We start from the raw sequence: 27,144 nt of genomic DNA on the forward strand, positions 1-27,144 counted from the left end.
CATGTACATAGTATCCTTGTCAAATGCTAATAAAAATGTTTGAGGGATCTATTTATTTACAATAAAGTATAATTATAGTTTTTGAATCAAGTAGGAAATAAATGAGAAAATGAGTTTATTTTAGAAAGCTGAAGGTTTGGAAGGTTGAGAGGTTTGACCTGGAGTTGACTTTATTGATATCGGGTTTAGATTTTGATTTCAGGAGTTGGATTAGCTCCGTTATGTCATTTGAGACTTGTATGCAAAATTTGACGTCATTCCGAGTTGATATGAGACGTTTCGGCACGAGTTTTGGAAGTTGGAAGATTCAAAGTTCATTAAGTTCGATTTGAGGTGCGATTCATGATTTTGATATTGTTAGGTGTACTTTGAGGCCCCGAGCAGGTCCGTATTATATTTTGGGACTTATTGTTATGTTCGGACGTGGTCCCGAGGGGCTCGAGTAAGTTTCGGACCTGGTTCAGATCATTTTTGGTCATGAGGGCACGTCTAGTTCTGGCGCGTCGCACCTGCACATTTTTGGAGTGTAGGTGCGTGACCGCTTCTGCGTGAGTTTGGTCGCTTCTGTAACGATGGTGCATGCCCTGTTGATTAGCTTCTGCGGATGGGCGATCGTAGGTGCGAGGTTGCATCTGCGGAAGATGGATCGCAGATACGTGTTTGTAACTCAGCTCGACTGTCCGCTTCTGCGGTGTGTTGGTTGCTTCTGCAAAATCGTAGATGCGTTTGTGTTCTTGCAGGTGCAAAATTGGGGCTGCTAAGTGAAGGCCGCAGGTGCGAGTGAATCTCTAGAAAAATCGAGAGCGCATATGCACAATTTTGTACGCAAATGCGGAAATGGCTGGGCACAATGTTTAAGTGTCGAGGGTTTGATATATTTTATCATATTTGGAGTTGTAGACCTTGGATTTGAGCGATGTTTTAGGGGTTCTTCACGTGTTGGTTTGGGGTAAGTGTTCTTTACCGGGAATTGATTATATTTCATAATTCCATAATTGTTTTTATCATTAAATTAATGATCTAAATGGGAGAAAATGAGAAAAATTATGAATTTTATCGGGTTGAATTTGTAAATATTTTCATAATTTTATTTACTAAATTGACCCTTACGTGTCTTATTTGGAGTTGATCGATTCATGTTCTACCCTTGTTGCCAATAAACTCTTATGTGCCTTAATTGAATTTGTCGCCTCTTTTATTACCATGCTGTTTTTTCCGTAATTGCTTAACTTTAATTGAAGTTGTTGATGTCTTTTCCGTAATTGCTTAACCTTACTTGAAGTTATTGATGTCTTTTTCGTAATTTCTTAATCTTAATTGAAGTTATTGATGTCTTTTCCGTAATTGCTTAACCTTATTTGAAGTTATTGATGTCTTTTCCGTAATTGCTCAACCTTAATTGAAGTTATTGATGTCTTTTCCGTAAATGCTTAAACTTAATTGAAATTATTATTATCTCTTCCATAATTGCTTAACCTTAACTGATGTTTTGTTATCCCTTTCATTGTTGACTTATCCTTATTGGGAATCATTGATTCATGCTATCTCTCTTATCGTCGAGTTGCACTTATGTGGAATCATTGTTACACACTATCTCTCCCCTTGTTGAGCTATTCTTGTTGAAAACATTATTACCTATAGTGTCTTTCATTGTAAGCCCGTTCTTCCGTTTGTTTGTGTTATGTAGTTCTTGTGTTGATTTACTTATCGTACTCTCGTGTAATTGTTGTTGTTGTTATTGTACTCAGTGTTGTTGTGCCGAGGGCTATGCGTGGTTGTTGTATTGAAATTGTTTTGAGGAAAGGTTGTGGCATATGGGCACATGTGGTGAAAGACCTTATATTGTGTTGTTATGTTTTTGGTACACGTGGTATTGTTGAGAGGATTGTCGGGGTGTTCACATGCGAGTTGTCCGCGCTATTACTATTATTGATATTTGCACATGCGGCGTGACAAGATGAGCTATATATGTGGGTTTTCGCATGTGGCGAGACAAGGTGGGAATTTTATTATGCGCGTGCGGCAAGACAAGGCAGGCATTTACTTTATTGTTGCACACATGGCGAGACAAGGTGGGCTATGTCGGGGATGACTTGTGATGGCCTGTGGGCATTGTTATTGATAATATTTGTGTAGTGGTGTGCCTAACTTGTGTGCGTTATGCATTTTACGTCTTGTTGTGTTGTTTCCTATGTGCCATTCATTGTCTCTACTCTTACATGTTGACTTGAGTTGTGATAGAACACTTGCACAAGTATACACGTAATTAATCACCCATATGGGTTTGAGAAGATGGACCCTGATGTTTATTGATCATTTACATATATTCTCGTATACTTGTCTTCTATGTGAGAGCCGTACTATTGGCACGTGAGTTATCCATGCGGTTATGAGTTATTGTTATTACTGGCACGTGAGTTGTCCGTGCAGCTATGAGATATTGTCACTCCCTTAGCATGTGAATTGTTCGTGTAGATATGAGGTATTAATGATATTGGAACATGAGTTGTCCGTGCGTTTGAAATTTGTAATGCGGGCACAAGATGCCAAGTGATTTGGGTTCATGATTTGGGACCCGTGATTTGTGATTATGAGGTTTGGTACCTCAGGGAAATTCTTGAATAAATCTTGTGTGAAAGCGTTTGTTATTATTGAGTTGTTTCTTGCTTTCCTTTGTTTGGTTTCACCGGACGTAAACTGTGTTCAGCTTACTCTACGGAGTATCAAGACTAACCTCGGTGGAGTAGTGACGAGGAACAGTCAAGACACCCACTGTTTGTTCCCTGTTGCTAATCATTGTCTCTAGTTTCCTATTGTGAGTATTGTTTTGTAATCTCTACCATGCTTAGCTTTATAATGATATTGTTCCATGTTAGTTCCACATTCATACTTGTATAGGTTATTAGGTCCAGTGGGTGTCTTGGCTGTCCCTCGTCACTACTTCACCGAGGTTAGTCTTGATACTTACTGGCTACCGCCGTGGTGTACTGATGATACACTTTTTCATATTTTTGTGCAGATCCAGGTACCCCGGAGTTTGTTTATCATTAGTTAATTGATCGGGCATTGGTGGGGAGACTCAAGGTATAACTTTTGTTGCGATCGCAAGAAAGGAGAAACAAGGACTACGAACGCCAACAGCTACCTCGTAAGTCTCCGATAATCAGCCCGCGCACGAACTCGGCGACTGCCAGAACCGTACACACCTGGATTTGCACATGAAGTGCAGGGTGTAGCATGAGTACAACCAACTCAGCAAGTAACAGAATTAAATAAGGAACTGAGAAGCAGTGAAGAGCTAGACAAATGCAGTTCATTTCAGTAATTTCAGCTAAAAAATAGGCATGCTTTCAATCCAGTGTCTTAAATCAAAACATTTCGAGCTCAGGTACAACAATATAAGCCCTCCAGAAAATTTCACAACAACAAAAATTAGCAACGAAGTGCAACAACAAATAAGAGCAAGTATAGCCTCACAGGGGCTACTGTCACTCATCTATCTCAATAGCTCAATCACTCGGCTCTCGGCCTCAATACCCGCAATCAAAGGTACATGCGCTCACTAGGGGTACAGACTCCGGAGGGGCTCCTACAGCCCAAGCACCACATTGCTGCGGCGTGCAGTCCGACCCAATACTTCTGTGGCGTGCAGCCCGATCCATATATTGCTGCGGCGTATAGCCCAACCATATATTGCGGCGGCGTGCAGCCCGATCCGATATATGGCCCGGAGGCTTGCGGCGTACAACCCGATCCAACATTGCTGCGGCGTGCAGCCCGATCCAATATATCTCACATAGCTCTCAACCCGGCACTCAGGCCCTATCTCAGTCACTAACCTCTCCAGCCCCTTGGACTCACAGAATATCATAATAATTTTCCCAAATAGAGAATACAACAAGTATCAACAAGAAATGAGAGGGAATGGAGACAGCAACTAGCAGTCAATTCAACAAGTATTCGATCGTTGCAGGTCCCAACAGTGATATCATATGACCTAAGCATGGCTTCTAACATGAAAGGCAGTCAATTGCTCAAGACAAAGAAAAATAAGTAATAACAATGTCTATTCGACTTTACAGTCTCACAGTGCACGCTCACACGCCCGTCACCTAGCATGTGCGCCACCTCCAAATATTCACATCATACAAATTCTTGGGATTTCATACCCTCAAAACTAGATTTAAGACTGTTACTTACCTCAATCCGAGCAAAATCCTACACCGCGATGCCTTTGCCTCTCAAATAGGCCTCCAAATGTCCCGAATCTAGCCACAAGTAATACAACACAATCAATAAAGGCTAAAAGGATCAATTCCACAAGAAAACTACTAAATTAGAGCCAAAATCCGAAATCGACTCAAACCCACCCCCTCCCCCCCGGCCCACGTCTCGAAATATGACAAAAGTCACAAAATCCGAAAGCCCATTCACTCACGAGTCTAACCATAACAAATTTATCAAAATCTGACCTCATTTGCCCCTCCAAAACACCAAAGTTCACTCTCCAATTCCCAAGCCGTAAATTCCCAAATTTCCAATTCCAATCCCTAATTAAATGATGAACAAAGCCATAGGTTCACGGAAATTAGACCAATATGGGTTAGAAACACTTACCCCACTGTCCTCCTTAAAACCTTCAAAAACTCGCCTCTCTCCTGAGCTCCCCAAGTCCAAAATTGAAAATGGAAGACAAAACCTCGAGCTGGGGTTTTCTGCCCAATTAAAACCGCACATGCGGTCCTAGTTCCGCACCTACGGAACCGCATCTGTGAACCGGCCTCCGCTTCTATGGAAATTCATTAAAAGCCTGACTACGCTCCTGCGATCGCTTGACCGCATCTGCGGTCATCACAGATGCGGGACCCAAGCCGCACCTGCGATCCATCTAAGCATCTACACCTCCCAAACCGCTTCTGCGACCACCGCAGATGCGGGATTTCCATCGCACATGCGGTCTAAGCCCAAGTCTCCCTTAGCCGCACTTGCGGCTCTTTCTTCACTCCTGTGGCCTCGCACCTGCGGTTCCCACTCCGCAGGTGCGGAAAACACCAGTAGCAGCAGCTTCAGCTGCATTTCTCCAACTCCAAACCTTCCGTTAACCACCCGGAATCACCCTGAGGTCCTCGGGACCTCGACCAAATATACCAACACGTCCCATAACATCATACAAACTTAGTCGAAACTTCAAATCACTCAAAACAACATCAAAACACCAAATTACCTTCGGATTCAAGCCTAAGAAATTCTAAACTTTCAAATTCCGCAAATGATGCTGAAACCTATCAAACCACGTCCGAATGATCTCAAATGTTACACACACATCAAAAATAACACCACGAACCTACTCCAACTTCCAGAAATTCATTCCGACCCCGATATCAAATTTTCCACTGCGGACCAAAATTGGCAAACTTTTAATTTTTGACAATTCAAGTCTAATTCTACTACGGACCTCCAAATTACATTCCAAATGCGCTCCTAAGTCCAAAATCACCTAACATAGCTAACAGAACCATCAAAATTCAAATCCGAGATCGTTTACATATAAGTCAACATCTGGTTGACTTATCCAACTTAAGCTTCTAATAAAAAGACTAAGTGTCTCAATTCACTCTGAAACCACTCAGGACCCGAACCAACTAACCTGACATATCATAATATAGCTGAAGAACACAAAAGAAAGCAAAAGTGGGAGAAGCAGGGCTATAACTCTCGAAATGACCGGTCGGGTCGTTACAACCTTGCGTGTAGATTTTAGAGCCGAGTCATTGTGGATGATGGAAGTTGGCACTGAAGGTGCACCTGCATTCTGTTTACGACTACCACTTGTTCTTGGTAGTTTAGGATTTTTACTTTTGTTCATATATATTCCAAACAGATGTTGTATTTATTTTTGTACTAGCTTTGAATCTCTAAATCTTAGTGGCTTATGACTTGTACTACCAATCCTCGAGATGTTATAGATTTTAGCTATTTCACTCTTTTTATTATTGATCTATCACTTGTGTTACATTATTCTATATTTGGCTTACCTAGCATATTGGGGTTAGCTGCCATCATGACTAGGTGAATTTTGGATCGTGACAAGTTGGTATCAGAGCTCTAGGTTCATAGGTTCTATGAGTCATGAGCAAGTATCTAGTAGAGTATCGTGGATCGGTATGATTACATCCATACTTATCTTCGAGAGGTTACAGGAAATCTAAGAAATTTCTCATCTTTCTTTCCTTATCGTGTGACTTATTTTAGCTTGAAGCCTATATTATCGATTTCTTTCCATTCACTCGTATGTGATATTGAGCACTCAGTATCAGCTGTGCATTGATGGCTTGTGATGTCATGTATGAGGTGCGAGATATGTTTTCTATGTTGTGGAGGTAGGCTAGTCTAGAAGACTTGGGGCCAGGTTCAAACTGTAGCTTGGGCACGATAGTTTCAGTTGTGTGAGTATGTGAATTTGGGCTTATATGTACGATAGTGTCCCTAGAAATGGAATTGATGGCTCAGTGAGTTGCGAGATAGCTATATGATGAGTATTATGTGAATGAGGACTATGCTTAGATGGTTAGGATGCGACAAGAAGAATTTGCTTGGGATGAAAAGGGCTATGGATGCTTGATTTCTCTCTTGATGTGTTGTACAATCTCGAGTTATGAGTGTGTTGAGGGATCTTTCAGTTGTTCATTTATGGAACGAAGTAGATTCTTATGTCTTGTTGACGAGTTTAGACTCTGGTAGATTAAGTGATTGCATAGTGGTTGCGACCATGATAGGGTCATAGAGAGATATTAGTTTGAGGCTGAGTAGGTGGGTTATCTCCTGCGGGATGGTTTGAGCTTGTGTGATCCTTATGATGTTTCTATGAAGAAATGTTTTTCTACCTAGTGGGATGTATGTATTACAATTTGAATTCGGATCGCTGGAGGAAGTTCGCACGACTGTCACAAGGTGAATATTTGCCTGGCAGATGATTTGAGGTGTTTTATAACTAGTGCTACATGAGATTATGAAGAATCCAACTGAATAACAGTTTGAGATCATGGCAGTTATAAAGGAAGAGTACTGCGGGTTACCGGATGATGTGTCCTATGGCTTCGAACCAAGTGGGGAATCCACTATTGATGATCAGATTGCATTATCATGTGTTACGTTAGTTTTGGACTGAAGCATACTTGTGGATCAATTATGACTTGGAAGGGATGACTTTGAGGATGGTTCGAGCAAGGGATTTGTTGGTTTTAGAGTGTACTATACCTTACAGGTATATAGAGATCATGGGATGATCAGGTTTGATATTCGTTGGGGATGTAGTGTGAAACGAAAAGGAACTGCTTGGGTGCTTCTTTTGGATATTCGTGTGCAGGTGGAACACAGGTTGTTCGATGCATATTGGTTGTGTATCGAAGATTGGAGTAGAGTGGATGACTATCGAGAAGGTTCTGAGTTCAAGATTCATATGAGATATTTAAGGATTTTTGGATTTGTATATGGCTAGGACTTGAGACCTGAATTGAATGGTGGTGAGACTTGCGGTAATTCTATATTATTATTGACTCTACATGGCAGTATTAGAGAGATGAAAGAAACAACTTTGGATTCATAGAAGGTCTCTTCAGATCAAGCCCGAGGTTAATGTCTTCTACGGGTATATGAGGTTTGTTGTGTGTAGCGATGTTCTCCTAGATTAAATTAAGTGGAAGGTTTTTTGTTTGATGGAGTGTTTATCCCACTTGTGATTCTGGGTTGATGATGAGATTCTCTTATTTTTTGTATTGTAGCATAGTAGGTGGAGTGAACGTGAGGCATTGGGATTGTATGAACAAGGTTGCAGTTCAGTTTCAGATGAAAGGTCATGAGTTTTAGACAACATAGGAGATTTTAGATATTTAAGAGGATGCTAGTACTATCTTGTATCGCCTGAAAAGGGTGGATGATTTGGAAGGCATGTTTTGTTTTGATATGCGGATGCTTGACTAGTATTACATCAATCGTCTGGTTGTTGCTACAGATGTTCAGGTTTTTGCTATGCGGCGCGGAAGATTTATGGGAGTATTCCTCATGTGATTGTGTATGAGTGATGTGTCAGTAATTTGAGTGGGAGAGTTAGAGATCAAATATAGATATTCGTGTATTCTTGAGGTTTAGAGACTGGATGTTCTCACAGGCAAATTGTTCCTTGGTTGCGGACTGTAGAAGTGTGTTAAAAGTTGGATGGTTGATTGTATGTGTTATAGATTGGGTCACTGTGAACTTTTGGAAGGTTACTTTCCTATTTTGGGATGATCGGAATTGTTTTGGGTGCTCATTGGTAGGCCTAATAAGAATATGCATTTTATATCTAATCGGGCTTGCTTACTCTAGCGCAACATTTACTATGGGTGTATCAACGGGCAAAATGGATGTTATTCATGCCCTAGTCTATTCATGTGTTTCCTCTTATGCTACAATGAGTTGAGAGACTACTTGACTATTCACACGCATAATGTGGCTCTAGTTAGGCCTTGTGGCAAGATTTGAGCAAGATTGCTCTTAGGGTGTTGAATTGTTTATTGCACCTTGGTTATGGTTTTTCTGTCTGTGGTATATTGTGCTATCTGTTTGTCCAGGTTATGGTCATGCCCTTCGCGTGTTTGCTGTTGATATGCATATGGTTGTTGATTGTGAGAATTATGGCTCGATGGGTATTCCATGTGGATCTATATGTTTGGATCGGGCTACATGCCGCAGCAGAATTATGTTAGGAAGTGATTCTTTATGGTTATTTCATGTGTTTTGCTTCTACATTGTGGGATGGATTCATAGCATGGTGTCGTTGAGGTTGTACCTGTTGGACTTGCTGGGTAGTTCTCTTATTTGTTTCTCTTTCCATCTTTGGTTATATTTGAGTTATTGCTTGTTAGGTGCAGATTGTGTCATATGTGGTTGTAGGTGTCATTGTGTGTGGCATGTCGCTCGGGGCAGCTAGTACTGAGTAAGATAAGGTTATTGGACCTGGATATAGAGCAATCAGATTTGGATATGGTATGTTTAGAAGAATAAAATCATTAGTCAGCTCAGAATTTGGCAACCGTCCTTGTTGGGCGAGAGAGCTCCACAACTTATTGATTTGGTGGTGGTTAAGAGTTTCTACATATTTCTTTTATCATTTGCAGTGTTTTGGAGGTTTGAAACAAGGTTCTATTTGATATGAGGTATATTACTGGTATTGTATTTGGTAATGAGCAGCTATTGTGGTCGGAAGTTATTACTATGAATACATGAGTTATGTGGTACATCGTGTGGGTACATCCTGGGAATATAGTTATGGCTTGACGCAGCTTGTTGAGACTTGTACAGGGTGTATATGCGAGAATCGGATCTTATAAGGAATTTTGGATGTTGGGATTTAGTCCTAATGGGCTAAGGTTGAAGAAAGTATCTTTAGTCGGGGTTGTGCCAATAGACTTATATGGATTGTGGAGGCATGGGATTAATCATGGGTATGTGTATGGTGAGTTTATACAGTGATTTGATGACTTTGGAATGACTTTTAGCATGTTCAAGGACGAACATATATTTAAGTGGGGGAGAATGTAATGACTCGACCAGTCGTTTTGAGCTTAAGAGTTCCATTCTGTGGTTTGATACTTTGAGTAGCTTCATATAATGTATTATAACTTGCATGTATGGTTAGTTTTTGTTTTCGAGTGGTTCGGGATTGATTTGGAAGAATGACTCATGATTTGGAAGCTTTAAGTTGGAAGAGTTAACCAAGGCTTGACTTTTGGGTAAACGAACTCGCAATCGAGTTTTGATGGTTTCGATAAGTTCGTATGATGATTTTTGACTTGTACATATGTTCAGATTTTGTTTTGGAGATTCCTAGAAGAATTTGACACTATTTGTCGAAAGTTGGCAATTTGAAGAACTTAAGAGTTCGTAAGTTTGACCAAGAGTTGACTTTGATGTTATTGGACACCGGTTGGTGTTCCGAGACTTTGGATAGTTCTATATAGTTGAATTAAGCTTGTGTACAATGTTTGGAAGTAATCTGAAGTGTTTAAGTGTGATTCAGACACTGTTTTGAAAGAATAAAGATTTAAGAACTTAAGAGAAATTCTATTTGGTTTGAGCCTCGATTCTTTGTGGTGATGTTCCTGTGGGTGTTTTGAGCCTTTGAATAAGTTTGGATAATGTATTTTTACATGTTGGTATGATTGGATGTGGCCTCGAGGGGCTCGAGTGTGTTTTGGATCCTTGGTTGAGAGACTAGTTAAGTTAAGGATTTTGATCTTGACCACGGTCAATATCAGGTTAAGACGATCTCTTATCTATGTTTTGAGTGCGCGAGAAGGTTTGTAGCATGTTTTATGATTGAAATGCATGTATGGTTTGTATCTGGGAGGTTCCGAATGAGTTTTGGGGTGCTAAAACGAACATTTTGTGATTGCTGATTTTCTGTTGCAATAATTCCGAAAATACCAGTTATGTCCCTAAAATTTTCAAACTTCCTTTAAACTTCAAAACATCATATATTCCTCATTTTAAGGCCAAATCGAGTGATTCAAAAGGCTACCTTGGTGTATCTCGCAAGGATTATGCTGGGCTTATCAAATATGAGTTGCGTGATCATCTAGAATCTCATTCAGGCGGAGACAGTTGCTACTTTTTTTTACTTATTTCGGGATTTAGTTACTTTTTCTCAAAACGTTCTGGAGCTCGGAAAGAGGCAATATTTTAGGGAGTTTTCATCTACTTCCTTGAGGTAAGCAAACCTAACTTGAATTTATGATTATAATATGAATCTATCATTGAATTTGGCTCTAAATAAAGGAATCATAATGAATAAAAGAGGGTTTTGGCTTGAAAGATAAGCAAGTGTATTTTGGGAGTTTTGACAAAACTTTTTTAAAGTAAAAAATGGAGATATGAACCTCGATTTAGAGTTTGCTTTGGATAAAACTTGTATATTTGGACTCGGAATGGATGTTCGAATTTGTGAGTTTTGTCAGATTACGGGGTGCGGGGTCGGGTTGACTTTATGTATTTGTATAAAAATTGAAGCTTTATTGTTCGAGGTTGTTTTCTATGGCTTTTTTAATGTTATTGAGTTGTTTTCGGCTAGATTCGAGCCGTTCGAAGATCGATTTGCATGGGAAGCCATTTTTAGAGTATTGGTTTGGCTTGTTTGAGGGAAGTATCTTACCTAATCTTGTTGAGGGAATAACCCTTAAGATATGACTTTGTTTATCTAAATGAAATGGGTGTAAACAACATATATGCAAGGTGACGAGCGTATATACAAGTGCTATGTATGATTCATGACCGGAGTAGTGTTTAGGCAGTACTATGCCTTGATTTGAATATTGTACTTCATGCTATCATGTTGAATATGTTTGTATGACTACGTGAGCTCCGTGAATTATGATAGAGATCATTTGTAGGGGTTGATTTCCTATTGAGCATGATATTTGTTGTGGTATGGCGTATCCTCCTGATTCAAGTTGTAGTTGTACACTTGCACATGCATACACCTTAGCATGTTATCTTCTTTAGTCCATGAGTATATGATTTGATATCCGTTGTTCGTATACATGTATTCTTGTATATGCCTTCCTTTCGTGTGATGGACTAGATTGGCAGCATGTAAGTGGTCCGTACGGCATGAGTTATTTGGCACATGAGTTGTCTGTGCAGTATTATGATTATGGCACGTGAGATGTCCGTGTGGTTGTTATTATTGGCACATGAGTAGTCCGTGCAGCATGTGAGTTGTCCGTGCAGCATGTGGATAAGGATTCATCCCCCTAGGGTCACCCTCTCTTGTTTCTCTCTTGACGGCGTAACATAGGTTGTGAGAAACCGACGGGTTTCTTATTGACGTGGTTATGGAAAAGTGATCCTTGGTTGGACTTTGCATCTCTTCTCTATTTGTAAACTCCTTGAATGTATACATGAGTTTACTGCATATCTTCTCTATATCCTAGCGCTGGAATGTATACATACCTTTATTCATATATTCTCTATATGCACTTGTTGAAGGATTATTTGGTATTTCATGCATATCTTCTCTATATGCAACTGTGAAAGTATTATTTTATATTTTACGCATATCTTCTCTATATGCAAGCTTTGAGGATTTAATGATGTTAGACACATATCTTCTCCATATGCTAAGTTGTTAAAATGGAACAGTACATGTGCATATCTCCTCTATATGTAGTTGTTGAGGTGTTATCTTATATAAAAAGCATAAGTTCTTTATATGTTGAACTATTAAGAGACTGGCACATATCTTCTCTATGTGCCCCGCTTGGTGGTACCTATATTTCATGTTTAGACTTCGATACTGCTGCTGGGTACACGTATTTGAGCAATACAGGTTATATATATATCGAGTATCTCTGACCCGAGACCTCGTCACTACTTCACCGAGATTAGTCAAGATACTTACTGAGTACATGGGGTCGGTTGTACTCATACTATACTTCTGCACCTTGTGTGTAGATTTTGGAGCTGAGCTGTTGTGGATGATGGAAGTTGGCAAAGATGTACCTGCGTTCTGGTTATGGCTACTGTCGCGCCCCATTTTCTCGCGAAAGAGGGTTTCGACATGTGAAAAACTCTTTTAAATAGTGTTAAAAGAGAAGAGTCACCACCTAACAATTTTTAAGAAGCATTAACATACCTATTTACATATAACTCTGACTTAACTAGTCTGTGCCACCAAAGATCGTGTTAGGGCTCCAATTACCTCGAAAAGTAGGTGTTAGGCACTCTTCGAGGTCCATAACTGTGGTTCCCGGCCGAATTTAAGCTATGTGGTAATATTGACTTATTAACTAATTATCCTAAATGGGCATGCAAGTTAATTCATTATTAAGCTAAGGGAATAAACGGCCAAAGCAAGTGATTAATTATTACAAGTGGAACGGAATGATCATATATAGTCCAACTACTAATAAGTAACTAATTTGAAGAAGTATTAAGAAAGTAATGCAAAGAGAATAATTTGAAAGAATATACTCCATTCATTGATTAATATTAATTGTACAACCTTTGGCTACAAAGATGTTCAACCTACTTAAACAAATCTATATACTAATCACTAAAACATACTTCATCCTTTAGGATAAATATTTTAGCCTAAAGGATCACCCCATGAAACATAAATAATATTTCGTAACCTTTAAGTGCAATGGTTGCTCATATTATCCAGCGAGAACAGACTATCATCTCCAGTTATCCGATTACTATCTTTAAGTTGTTTACCTAAAACGCACTAATTCAATTCAAAGTCGCGCCCTATATGTGCCTACCCATCCCGTGCTTATTGTCCAAGAGGTGTTGGACAACTATATGGGTGGTTCTAGACTCATCCTAGGCTGCTCAAAATTAAAAGACTAGGCACCAGATAATTTAAACAAATAGGACTACACAAAGGCACAGTTAGCATAGAAGGGGCTCATGTTACCTTCACAAGTAGACTCACATGTGTGTCAAGTAATTACTAACTAAACGGGTTGTAAATAAGTGACAGAATCAAAGGCAAATTTTCCTATGAACATGCTTTCTATTTGTGAGATTAGGCTGGACAGTTTATGAATTAATCCGTATTATCAAATTACTTGATTTGGACCTAAAACACGATCTTTATGGGGAAAGTGTAAGCGGCCAGTTATGAACTAATTCAGCCCATAGATATGATTTATACATGGATATCATAGCAAAGACAGATCTCATTGTTAAGTCTTATAGGCAGGATCTCTAGGTGATTCAAATCTTAGACCATTTTAAGTGGTACAACAGTTAAGTAATAAGAGTTATTTCTTACAATCCTATATGCATGGCTTCTAGGTGTTAGGAGCATAGTTCTTAAAGCCTGGTAGTGCGAACAATTGAGTTATTTAATAAAAGTCATATAGGCATGATGCTAAATGTGAAATCCTAATATATGATTTCTAAGTGTAGTGGTAGATAATCAAGCAGATTATCACTGAATAAATCTTATAGGCATGATCTCTAAATTACATAGGCACTATTTGGTTACCATTATTTAGGATCCTAAACTCATGATTTTTAAGCGAGACAGGAAAAATAAAATGTCCTATGGGCATGATATCTATTAACAAGTAATAACGCAGAAGCAAAGCATAGTTGACAAGTAGCAGGCAAGGATTATTTGACCCTATAGGTATGTTGTCTACCCAGTTTTATGAGAATTAAAATATCTCAGGCCCCTCTTTTAACTATTGTCCCCATTATCGTTATTACGGACCCAAACAAGAAATTACAAGCGCAATAGGAAAACTAAAAAATAGCGTCCATAGGCCCAAAGATGTAGTAACAAGATACATGGTAAACCCGGGTACATTTGGGCCTTCAGAATCTCCCAAAACACAAATGAGGCCCATAAATTGCACCACAATTCAGCAGCAGTGAAAAGAAGCCCAATCCAAGGTATTACTCGACTGATTTTGGAGGCAGCTCTTACCAAGCCATATGCTTACGAATTAAGGAAACTAGGTGGATTGGACATATTTTCCTAGAAGCAGACCTTCTATGTGTTTGTGCTAGAGCATATTATAACAAATACCTAATCAATATAGTGCAAAGAAGAAATATTTCATGCCAAATGACACAAGTAATGGATCAAAACATGTATGTTATTCCCTATTATGCTTGTTATTGGTTTAAACAAGACACTAAACATATTGAATCAAACTGGCCTAAACGAGTAGCTAAAGGTCCATAAACAGGTTCATTGCCAAAACAAAAGGAGGAAGTAGAACTCAAGAAGTCTGAATACACACACTAATGTCTCCAATTTCAGGTTCTACTAATGATTTAAAAACAATAGAGCAACATTTAACAAATCATGGAAAAGAACACAAGTGAGGTCTCTTATCAAGTAACATGAGTCCACAGTCTATACTCTATCAATTTCAATTGCTTCGTAGGCGTAATGTCATGGCAGAACAGACTCCAAAGGGTCAAACTAAATAAGAATTCGAATAATAACCTACTTACTCGATTATTTAAGTCTAATTACACAGACAACATCACACAGTCATGGTTTAACAAAACATCAACAATAACACTTCCATGAGAATGAGATAGTATCAAGAAATCCCCTATAGGCATGCTTTCATTATGAAATCAAGACCTTGCACATAATTTACAAAGACATTCATGGTAGAAAATATTAAATCATAAGAATAGAGATTAAAGAGACTAACCAGACAGAGCAGTAACAAAAGCAAGAAACAGAGATTGAAAGAACCCCAAATCGTATCTCCAGGACCTTGAATTCCAACAAGTCAGAGTTCACAAGGATCTCTTAGGATCCCGAGCAGTGCTTATGCCGGAAAAGGTCTATAGAATCAATATCCGATGGCCTTGATTTTCAGCTAGCCATAAAATCAAAAAAATCAGTAGAACAAGTAGAACCAAGAGCACACAGAACATAGAACAATATGTGCGAGTTATGAGTGTGAGAGTATGAGTGACCTAGGTCTGCCTCTAGGGGAGAAAGTGAGGGGTTTATATAGTATCAATAGCAGATGAACAAATAAGAAAAGAATCAAACCGATGAAAACCTAATCGGAGCCTAATTTAGGGCAGATCGCACACAAGACCCCAATAATGAAGAAATCGTCGGAGACATTCCAAAACAGGAAGATATTCTCTCTTCCCATATGTAGAGAGCCAGGATCGTAGCCAAATCCCTAAGGTCGTGACTGTGCCTACCCGATTTAAGAGAATCACACTTGCCATAGATGGATTGGTAACGAAAGTTACCATAGCTGAGTGAGTAAGAGAAAAATAAGGTAAGTGAGAGCGCGTATGAACGCGTATAAGGAAAGGGGTGAAGGGAGATCTTCAAGGTCGGGTAGGGTTTAGTTTGAGAGAAAGGGGAGCGTGTGAGGGCGGATGTGAGCGTGTGACGGCGGCTGTGAGCTGGTGAAATGGGATTAGGGTTTGGGGCCTAATGAGATAAAAGAGGGGGACGGGGTAAGATTAACGGCTGGGATTAAAGGAGACGATGGGTCAGATGTAGCGGATATAGGCCGGGTTAGCAGGTCGTTTGAATTGCGCTCAGGGAATTAAGCCTGGTCATTTTGGATCACATTTGGTCCGAATTTTAACCCTATATTGGGCCACAATTAAAACACATAAAAATTAATTTTAAAAAATTATAAAACGGCTAAAAAAATGATAAAAATTCTATTTATGAAATTAACATTTTTAAAATAGTGTATTATAATTTTAAAAAATATAAAAATACTATTTTGACCTTAATAATATAAAAATATAATTATTGTAAAAATATAGGCTATTATTGCAAATAATATGTAAATGGTATAAAAATGCAAGTGCAATTATATGAAATGATATAAAATGTCATGAAATATGTATATAATATTATAAAAAAATATAAATCGCTCATAAATACTAAATATATTATTTATCACTTATAAATGCTAGAAAACATATTTATAATATGGATGAAATTATTTTTTTGTATATCTTCATGATAATAATTAAGAAAAATTCCATGAAGGTAACAAATTAATTTTTAAAGCACGTGATGGAGTAATAATGCAGGAAATATCCTAATAAAAATATATTATAAAATATACCAAATCACAAAGGCTAAGTGAAAAAATATTGAGGGCAAAATTGAGTACTAATAATTGCCCCTCTTTACTCGGGAATGACGAAAGAATTGTCGGGTAAAGAAATCGAGATGATAATCAATTTTATCCAAATAGATGAGAATTAGATATGAGATGTTCAAAGTATGTGTTACACCCCATATTTTTGTACGTGAAAGTACGCCATAAATAAATTGATGAAAGCTCGGAAATAAGATGTTCATTCGGTATTTTTGTACGTTAAAGTTTCGTCGTAAGCTAATCGACGTAAGTTCGGGAATGAGATTATAAGCATTATGCTATTTCAAACAAGTGATAAATAAATTCGTGAAGGTGAGAGGGTAAGCGAATCGAAGAAAATGAGTTCCGTCGGAGTTTGACAATTTGGGGATAAAATATGATCCAAGCTATAATACCCCGTATTCATGGACTAGTTCCATATAAGGTACCACATGACCATGATAGTAAGGTGTATAAAGTGTGTTAAAAGCGAGTAGTATTTTAAGTAATTTGAGATAATTCCTAATTATGTGGATTATTGGTTAGTGAAAAATTAACAAGTTATTTAAGAATTTGTGGATAAGCTTAATAAAGCCAAAAATGTGGCAGCAAGGCCTTGAGTCATTGTGACTCTTTGGTCTTGATAGTTAGGTGGCATTTGTAGGGCAATTTTGGATTAAATAAACCCCAAAAGTGAGGCCCACAAATCTTAAAGGTAAGGGATTTCATATATCTTGTAAGAGAGTCACTTACGGGTGAAAGTCTAAACAATATTTCATATGACTCTTTTACAAAGTGAGATAGATTAACGTGACTTTGCTTCAGCAACTCATTCAAAATGATAGCAAAGTGATTTGCTTGAGAAATGTTTGTATCTCATCTACATAGCAACGTGATTTTCTTGAACAAAATTCAAACGAGATTTCTTAATGAAATAGCAAAGAGAGGTATCATACAAAGAGAGATATCATTCTGGTAACGCAATTGCTTCAACATTTTATACGAAATTATACTAGGTAATAGCAACGGGATTTTACGATTCTAAGGGAGTACGGTGCAATCCTTCTCAAGAATATCATACGGATTTTTTCCTACTTCGATCCACCGTTACGTGTTGTCGCTATTGACGTGTGTTAGAGGGATTGTCAAGAGAATTGGCTCAAGTATGTTAAGGCTATCCCTTCTTTCTTTTGGCATGATCAATACGATACAAACGAAACGAGTAAACGTATAACTTTCATAAATGACTCTATTCATAGAAGTACTAGAGGTGTCTATATTCTTGATTCCCCATATGAATTATTATTATATCTTCTGTTCATTGGTCTCAGAAAAATACGTACTTGATAAAGTTTATCCGAAAGGAATATTGATCTTATGACATTTCGAGAAATCTTATTAACGTAATTCTTATGCATTTCATGTATTTATACATGTACATTGACCCATGACCAGATGGCGTTATATACGCGTATATTATATATATATATATGGGATATAGGAAAAGGTTACGGCGTTATATACGCACCACCACCTGATCAGCTGGTATACGTTGATGATTTGCCCACTATGGTCGAGATGATATGATGGGATGCCCTCAGAGGCTTGATGATGTTATGAACGCATATACCTAAGCATGGTATGACATTTATACGCATATGCATGATATTGTAAATATTAATGATTCACAGAGTTGTTCAGACTTACATGTTGAGTCTTTTACTCCATGTTTCTCTCATGACTATTATTTCCTGATTTTCATTCCTTACATACTCGGTACATTATTTGTACTGACGTTCCTTTTGCCTGGGGACGCTGCGTTTCATGCCCGCAGGTCCCGATAGACAAGTCGAGAGTCCTCCATGTAGTCTATCAGCTCAGCGGAAGATATTAGTGCGCTCCATTTACTCCGGAGTTGCTTGTTTGGTCAGTATGATTTGGACGTGTATTATTTGGTATGACGGGGCCCTGTCATGAGATAAGTATGCTTGTAGACAAATGTCATATATACGGATACTTGTATGGCCTTGTCGGCCTATGTTTTAAGTATATAATGGATCACATTGACCTTATAGGCCCGTATGTCACAGGTATGAGTTTCTATATCAGGTTGGGTCATTCTATGTCGGGTATTCCCTTATGTTTACTCGGTTTATCTCATGACGCCCCTTCTGGCCCACTTACCTATGATGATGTAATAAGAAAGATATGTTACGTTGGTACTCGGTTGAGTCAGGTACCGGGTGCCCGTCACGGCCCATTGGTTTGGGTCATGACAAAAGTGGTATCAGAGTAGTTCTGTCCTAGGGAGTCTACAAGTCGTGTCTAGTAGAGTCTTGTTTATGGGTGTGTTGTACACCACACTTATAAGCAGGAGGCTACAGGGCATTTAGGACTGTTACTCTTTCTTCTTACTCTAGATCGTGTGGTAGAGGTCAGTTGTAAGAACTCAATTTCCTAAACTCTATCTTATTCATAATACGGCGATGCCTACATCCAGAAAGACGGTTGGTAAGAGATATATCTATGGAAGAGTTGAGTCAGAGGAACTCAATTTTTGCATCATGTTTATGATGGATAAATATGAGGTATTCAGCAGATCGTGTGTGTACTAAGATGTGTAACTTCTTGATAAGGATCCCTAAGGCAAGAATGTCTATTCACTCTTACGGTAAAAAGGAATAAGAGAATCGGAAGGCAGATACAAGTTTCAGCAAGTAAAAGAAGCAAGATGAAAAAAGGGTACGAGCTACCCAGCTAATGAAGACTATCGCAGAGGAATATAAGCCTTTTGAGTTACCTTCAACAATAATAGAGGTATGTACAATTGGCCACACCCATTTCATGTATGCCCTATGGGGGCTAACAGAAGTATTATAAGAGAAGCCAGGATATCAGGATCTAGCTGGGGTTAGGGTAACCAAAAATGGTGGATGGATTGTTAGCGTTAGCTGAGATTTGCAAAGGATATTGAAAATGTGCTAATAGATCTCCTTGTGAGACGCCCAGATGGTGCACTCTAAAATAGTACAACTTGATATTAGTACTAAAAAGATAGGCACTAGAAGCCTGGAAGGGATAAATATTATCTTAGTGTGACTCCCGTCCCTAGTAGAGCGAGAATGTTTGGCAACCCGAAGAGCAACTGGATAGAGTAAAGGGGAGCTAAAAGCAAAAGAATGTCTTGTTCGAGTTTTCAGAATAAAGTAATAGACATAAATGTTAGCGAGAAATAAGAAGAGAGTTAATGAAGCATTATGAGTAAGATGTGATACATGGATGACAACGATAGATAAAAAAGATGATAGTATTACAGAGTCTATAGTAAAGTGAAGGAAAGGACGAGAAGTGACAGGCCTTGAGACAACAAAAGAGTATAGGCCATAAAGTCATATCCTTTTTTCGAGAAATAAGTTCGTGACTCCAATGCGACTGCCAGAAGGAAAAGTTAGACCCCAGAATAATAGAAATCAGTATGGGCTGGTGAACAAGATAAACTGAACATGAACTAGGGACTGAGTGATTTGATAATAGTCGGCATCATGAGAATTTCAGATTTTGTTCTGGCGATAATAGAATGGACAATAGAAGAAGATTCATGAGAAATTCAGAGAATGGTCATTTAGGAAGACACTTCCCTAAATCAAGAAATATGAGCAAAGTTAAGTTTAAGGGACTGTATGTGCCAGTTATACTAAGTGTCACCCTCGCGAGTAAGGAAATTTGTTATCTTTGGTACAGAAATATTATCGTGGGGCGAGTAAGGGTCATCGATGATGTGACAGACGCCAAAGATGAAGAGGTAAAATATTCATACGTAGATCATCGTAGCACTAGATGTTAGTACTCCCCAAAAAGGCAGAATATAGAGTGATGTGGTTTTAGTAACTATGGAATGGTAAAGGAAGAATGCAATAAAAATGAGAAAGGGATGAGATTACACTTACTCAAATTCTACTGATATGCTACGATTCCAAAACATTATGCAAAAACGATGTCAAGGAGAGGAAGTAAGGGTTCCTTCCCGAGATATTATTGATAGATAAGGAGCCTGTGCAGGACATAAGTTAACACAAAGGAAATGACCCAAGAAAGATTACGCGGAATATTGATATGAGAATGGGCCAACAAGTAGTTGGTAATTGATTCAGGAAAAGCCTAGTTATGGCTAGACAGGAGGTTCAGACGAATCAGCAGATCGTGCAAGATAGAAGTTGGGGAAGTTAAAGATACCGTATGAGCGTAATGGAAATAAAAGAAATCCCCATTGGGAAGACAGTGAAAACTTCAGTTCAAAAGCAACCGTACGAGCTCATGAGTGTAGAGGTAAGTAACTACGAATAATGATAGGCGAGGAAGAGCATCAAAAATTCCGACGAGTGTACAATGTAATAAGCTCGCAACTTTACAAAAGTCAGAGGGTCTTCCCTAAGTGCTACAACGAAAGACTAGCTAAGGAAATAAGGAAGAAGGCTTCAACCTAAGCGTAGTAACTTGAAGAAGGAATGGTCATGTAAAACAGTCTCACTACAACATTGTATGCACTCTATGAGAAAGTGGCACCTACCGGGGCTAATGAACGGGAAGAAGTAAAATCAAGAGTAATATTCGAGATCATATGAGTTGTACAAACATTCTGGCATGTGTGGGAACTAAGATAAGGTAAGTATGCACGCAATAAGGGGGGTAGAAAGACCAGGGAAAGTAATTGCTTACATTTAAAGAAAGTTGAGAAGGAACGCAAGGAATTATTCGATCAATGATCTAGAGTTAGTTACGTTATGAACGCTCTTAAAGTTTCAGAGTATTATCCGTGCAACATATATGTGACAATCATACAACTGTAGAAGACTCCGGTACAAGTAAAAGAAAGAATTGAGTCCAGGTCATAGACAAAGGATTGAATTGTTAGATGATGGTATCATGGATATTCCATAGCGCCCATGAAAGGCTAAAGTAATAACTAATACCATGAGCCGCAGATCGGAAGATAGCTTAAGCCTACATAAAGGCTGATTAGAAGGAAGAGGAAACTAAAGAGTTACATCAACGAAGTAAATCAGGAGTCTGATTATTGGACCTAGAAAATTATAGACATCATGATTGAGAACATTGCAGAATCACTCTTAATATCAGAGGTACAAGAGAGATAGTACATTAGCCATATTCTATAACGGCTCTACGATAAAGCCAGTTAGGAGAGTACCAGCCTTATAAGAAGTCAGTATGAAGCTTCCACCGGATTATGTATGCACCAAAGGTGCAAGTGTTATAACAGAGCTTCAAGTGGTGGATGTGAATTATACCTGTGTAGAAGGGAGGTCATGAAATAAATAGAAGATGTGATGCGAGATTTTAAGATAAGTAAGGTAAAGGTGGACAACGTACGAGATACTCAAATACAGAAGGTTGTGAATAGTCCCTACTTTGGATAGAAGGCTAGAAGTGCGGGGATTCAATATCCAAGAATGATAGTGGCGTCGTCAGTAGCATGTCTTCCAGCCTATGGTTTCTAGGTATCGATAAGCCTGATTAAGAGAGTAAAGAAGAGTTAGAGATGATGTGATTCTCGCTTAATGTTCCAGAATGACATACGAAAATCTGTGATACAAGCAAGTTGAAAGGTTGCGAGTAATATAAATAAATAGGTGTAGGTCGCAAGCTAAAGTATGGTAGAGCGACAAGGTTTTAGGAAGACAAGAGTAAGGATAAGAAAAGGCGAGTGAGAAGGTGACGAAAATGGATAAGTCCTCGGGATTAAGCCCAAGAAAATAAGAAGAGCTGATGGTTTCTCTAAGTTATAGAAAACTCAGTATATCCTGAATAAACTCAAAGGAGTCTAAGACTAGTAGCATTTAGAAGAGGTCGAATGCCCCCCTGGTAGTAGAATGAGGGTGTGATTGTGATAGATAAAGGATGACGTTTGGGCCTTTAATTGAGTAATGACTTGAAGAGGATTTCATGAATTGTACGAGATTAAAATACCCACGTAAAGTGAATCACATTGGGATGCTATGAAATACGATTATGGATATATGGTATCGCCCCCAGGTGGATCAGGAAAACAACTTCAAATGTTCCTCGATGCAGCGTGAGCCCTAGTGATTACGTAAGAGATTTCAAGTTATCAGTGGTAGATTGTAGATCAATATTGAGGTGAATCAACAATGGATGGATAAAAGTTACAAAGTATGAGATGAGATTAGACCGTCATTCTTAAGATGAACAGTAATGAGGAAGAATTAAAGGACTTAGATTTATACATATAGGATAAGAAATAAGAGCAACCTGGAGTTTGGTAGTGACCTCAGTAACGATAAACCAAAGAAAGAGTTATGGTATATTATGGCCTACTTAGATGTAGTAAAGATAATGACGCCCAGGGGGTAGCTTGTCATAATTCTATATATGTTCCCAAAGTGCGGCCTAGAGATTGGCTAAAAGCTAGAGGAACAAGGAGAGAAGAGTCGCATACCCGCATTTACAAGGTCAGAGTCGTACATGCTGCATGATAGAAGGTAGCAACAGTTATGAGATTGGAAGTATTCCGACCACAAGCCGTAGTGTGAGAAAGAGCCCTAAAGGGGGGAATGCCTTGGCCTTTGGATTTACTCACAAAACAATTGCCTAAATAGCAAGGAGAGTATAAAGGTATTCACAAGAGCTATAAGTTATGATAATGATAAGTGCCTCGGTCAACATTCGAGGACGAATGTTCCAAAGGGGGGAATGATGTTACACCCCATATTCTTATACGTGAAAGTACGTCATAAATAAATTGATGAAAGCTCGGAAATAAGATGTTACATTCTTCATTTTTGTACGTTAAAGTTTCGTCGTAAGCTAATCGACGTAAGTTCGGGAATGAGATTATTTTGAGATTATAAGCATTATGCTATTTCAAATAAGTGATAAGTAAATTTATGAAGGTGAGAGGGTAAGCGAATTAAAGAAAATGAGTTCCGTCAGAGTTTGACAATTTGGGGATAAAATACTATCCAAGCTATAATACCCCATATTCAAGGACTAGTACCATACAGTGTACCACATGACCATGATAGTAAGGTGTATAAAGTGTGTTAAAAGCGAGTAGTATTTAAAGTAATTTGAGATAATTCTTAATTATATGGATTATTGATTAGTGGGAGATTAACAAGTTAATTAAGGATTTATGGATAAGCTTAATTAAGTTATTGGATAAGCTTAATAAAGCCAAAAACGTGGCAGCAAGGCCTTGAGTCATTGTGACTCTTTGGTCTTGATAGTTAGGTGGCATGTGTAGGGCAATTTTGGATTAAATAAACCCCAAAAGTGGGCCCCACAAATCTTAAAGGTAAGGGATTTCATATATCTTGTAAGAGAGTCCCTTACAGGTGAAAGTCTAAACAATATTTCATATGACTCTTTTACAAAGTGAGATAGATTAACGTGACTTTGCTTCAGCAACTCATTCAAAATGATAGCAAAGTGATTTGCTTGAGAAATGCTTGTATCTTATCTACATAGCAACGTGATTTTCTTGAACAAAATTCATACAAGATTTCTTAATGAAATAGCAAAGAGAGGTTTCATGCAAAGAGAAATATCATTCTGGTAACGCAATTGCTTCAACATTTCATACGAAATTATACTGCGTAATAGAAACGGGATTTTATGATTTTAAGGGAGTACGGTGCAATCCTTCTTAAGAATATCATACGGATTTTTCCCTACTTCGATCCGCCGTTACGTGTTGTCATAATTGACGTGTGTTAGAGGGATTGTCAAGAGAATCGGCCCAGGTATGTTAAGGCTATCCCTTTTTCTTTTGGCATGATCAATAAGATACAAACGAAACGAGTAAACGCACAACTTTCATAAATGACTCTATTCATAGAAGTACTAGGGGTGTCTATATTCTTGATTCCCCATGTGAATTATTATTATATCTTCTGTTCATGGGTCGCAGAAAAATACGTAGTTAATAAAGTTTATCCGAAAGGCATATTGATTTTATGACATTCCGAGAAATCTTATTAACGTAATTCTTATGCATTTCATGCATTTATACATGTACATTGACCCATGACCAGATGGCGTTATATACGCATATATTATATGTATGTGGGATATGGGAAAAGATTACGGCATTATATATGCACCACCACCAGATCAGCTGGTATACATTGATGATTTGCCCACAGTAGCCGAGATGATGTGATGGGATGCCCTTAGAGGCTTGATAATGTTATGAACGCATATACCTAAGCATGGTATGACATTTATATGCATATGCATGATATTGTAAATATTAATGATTCACAGAGTTGTTCAGACTTACATGTTGAGTCTTTTACTCCATGTTTCTCTCATGTCTATTATTTACTGATTTTCATTCCTTACATACTCGTTACATTATTTGTACCGACGTCCCTTTTGCCCGGGGACACTGCGTTTCATGCCCGCAGGTCCCGATAGACAGGTCGAGAGTCCTCTAAGTAGTCTATCAGCTCAGCGAAAGATGTTGGTGCGCTTCATTTGCTCCGGAGTTGCTTGTTTGGTTAGTATGATTTGGACGTGTATTGTTTGGTATGGCGGGGCACTGTCCTGACCTTTATGATAAGTATGTACTCTTAGAGGCTTGTGGACAGATTTCATGTATACGGATACTTGTATGGCCTTGTCGTCCTATGTTTTAAGTATATAATAGATCACATCGGCCTTATAGGACCGTATGTCACAGGTATGAGTTTCTATATCAGGTTGGGTCATTCTATGTCGGTTATTCCCTCATGTTTACTCTGTTTATATCATGAATCCCCTTCTAAACCACTTATCTATGATGATGTAATAAGAAATATACGTTACGTTGGTACTCAGTTGAGTAAGGTACCGGGTGCCCGTCACGGCCCATCGGTTTGGGTCGTGACAGTATAGGGGGCAGACCCTGGTTTTACGGGAATCAGGTCGCCTGTAGTTTTGGATCCAAAGGCGAATGAGGCCTATGAAGTCATTGTAAAAACACTGTAATACTTTAGAGAGTAGAGATGCCAATAATGTGGAATCGATCGTTACGGATGCGTAGGGAAATGTGATTGGGGAACGGTTGCGCAAAAGGAAATGCTCGATTATCGGTTGGCGGTTACTTGGAGATACTAAAGGAATGTGAACGTTGAACAAAAATCATAGCGAGAATTGCTCCCATTTGAAGAACAGTTACCTTCCATGTTACCTGCAAAGCTTAAAATACAATAAATACTGAAAATCCATGCATAAATAATATTTATAATGTCATTGCCGCAAGTGCGAGAATTTAAACATGATGCAAATTCCCTTCGGACCATGGAAGTTTTCCTCGGACGAAGAGAATGATGTCTTTAGACGAAATTAATCCCGAACCAATAAAAAACCAAAAGCAACACTCTCTCAAGTCATAATACACCATATGAATCCACTTGAAGTCATAAATCACAGAATAAAATGCTAGAACGCAAAATGACCGATCGGATCGTTATATCCAATTGGTTGTTTTGAGCCTTGGGAGGCTAGATTATAAGGCACCGATCTAGTTCGAGATGCTTTGGAGAATGTGAAGTTGATTCAGGAGAGGCTTAACACCGCACCCTCCAAGCAGAAGAGTTATGCACATAGAAAGGCTCATGATGCGGCATTTATTGTGGGCGAGAAGGTTCTACTCTGAGTTTCGCCTATGAAGGGTGTGATGAGGTTCGTGAAGAAGGGCAAGTTGAGTCCTCGGCTTATTGGTTTATTTGAGGCCTTGTCGAGAGTTGGTGAGGTTTTTACAGGCTTGCTTTGCCACCTAGCTTGTCGGGAATTCATCTGATGTTCCATGTTTCCATGCTTTGGATGTACTACGAGGATCCGTCACATATGTTGGATTTCAGTTTGGTGCAGTTGGACAAGGATTTGACTTATGATGAGGAGCCAGTATCAGAGTAGATTTGCAAAGTAGATATCCTCACATTTTTGGTATTTCAGGTTTGACTCTAAACTCGTTCAAGGGTGAAAGTTTGTCTAAGAGGGGGAGAATATAATGACCTGCCCAGTCATTTTGTGTATTTTAGCCCCATTCCCTATTTGATGTTTCCCGATGTGAATTTGATGTTTGGTGATTTACGGGGATGATTGGGATTGATTTCGGGAAGGTTATGGAGTAAATTGAGACACGTAGTCTCATTTTGGAAGCTTAAGTTGTAAGATTAGATTAAGGTTTGACTTTTATGTAAACGACCTCAGATTCATATTTTGATGGTTCTAATAGATTTGTATTGTGATTTTGGACTTAGGCATATGTCCAGATTTAGATTTGCAGGTTCCTAGGTGGATTTGGCTCTAATTGTTGAAAGTTGGAAATTTGAAGATTTGAAAAGTTCATAAATTTTACCGTGGGTTGACTTTGATGATATGAGAATCAGATTTTGGTTCTAGTAGTTGGAATAGGTTTGTTTTGTCAACGTGAACTTATGTACAAAGTTTGGGTTCATTCCGAGTTGGTTAGGCTTAG

At 38.6% G+C, this 27,144-nt stretch overlaps 1 protein-coding gene across 1 annotated transcript in view; it reads right to left on the reverse strand.

Moving 5' to 3' along the window:
- Positions 1 to 27,144, reverse strand: part of LOC108945033 (uncharacterized) — an 84,499-nt gene that overhangs the window by 27,394 nt on the left and 29,961 nt on the right. The window lies entirely within an intron of this gene.

This window comes from Nicotiana tomentosiformis, chromosome 7 (assembly GCF_000390325.3).
Source record: "Nicotiana tomentosiformis chromosome 7, ASM39032v3, whole genome shotgun sequence".
Taxonomy (NCBI): Eukaryota; Viridiplantae; Streptophyta; class Magnoliopsida; order Solanales; family Solanaceae; genus Nicotiana; species Nicotiana tomentosiformis.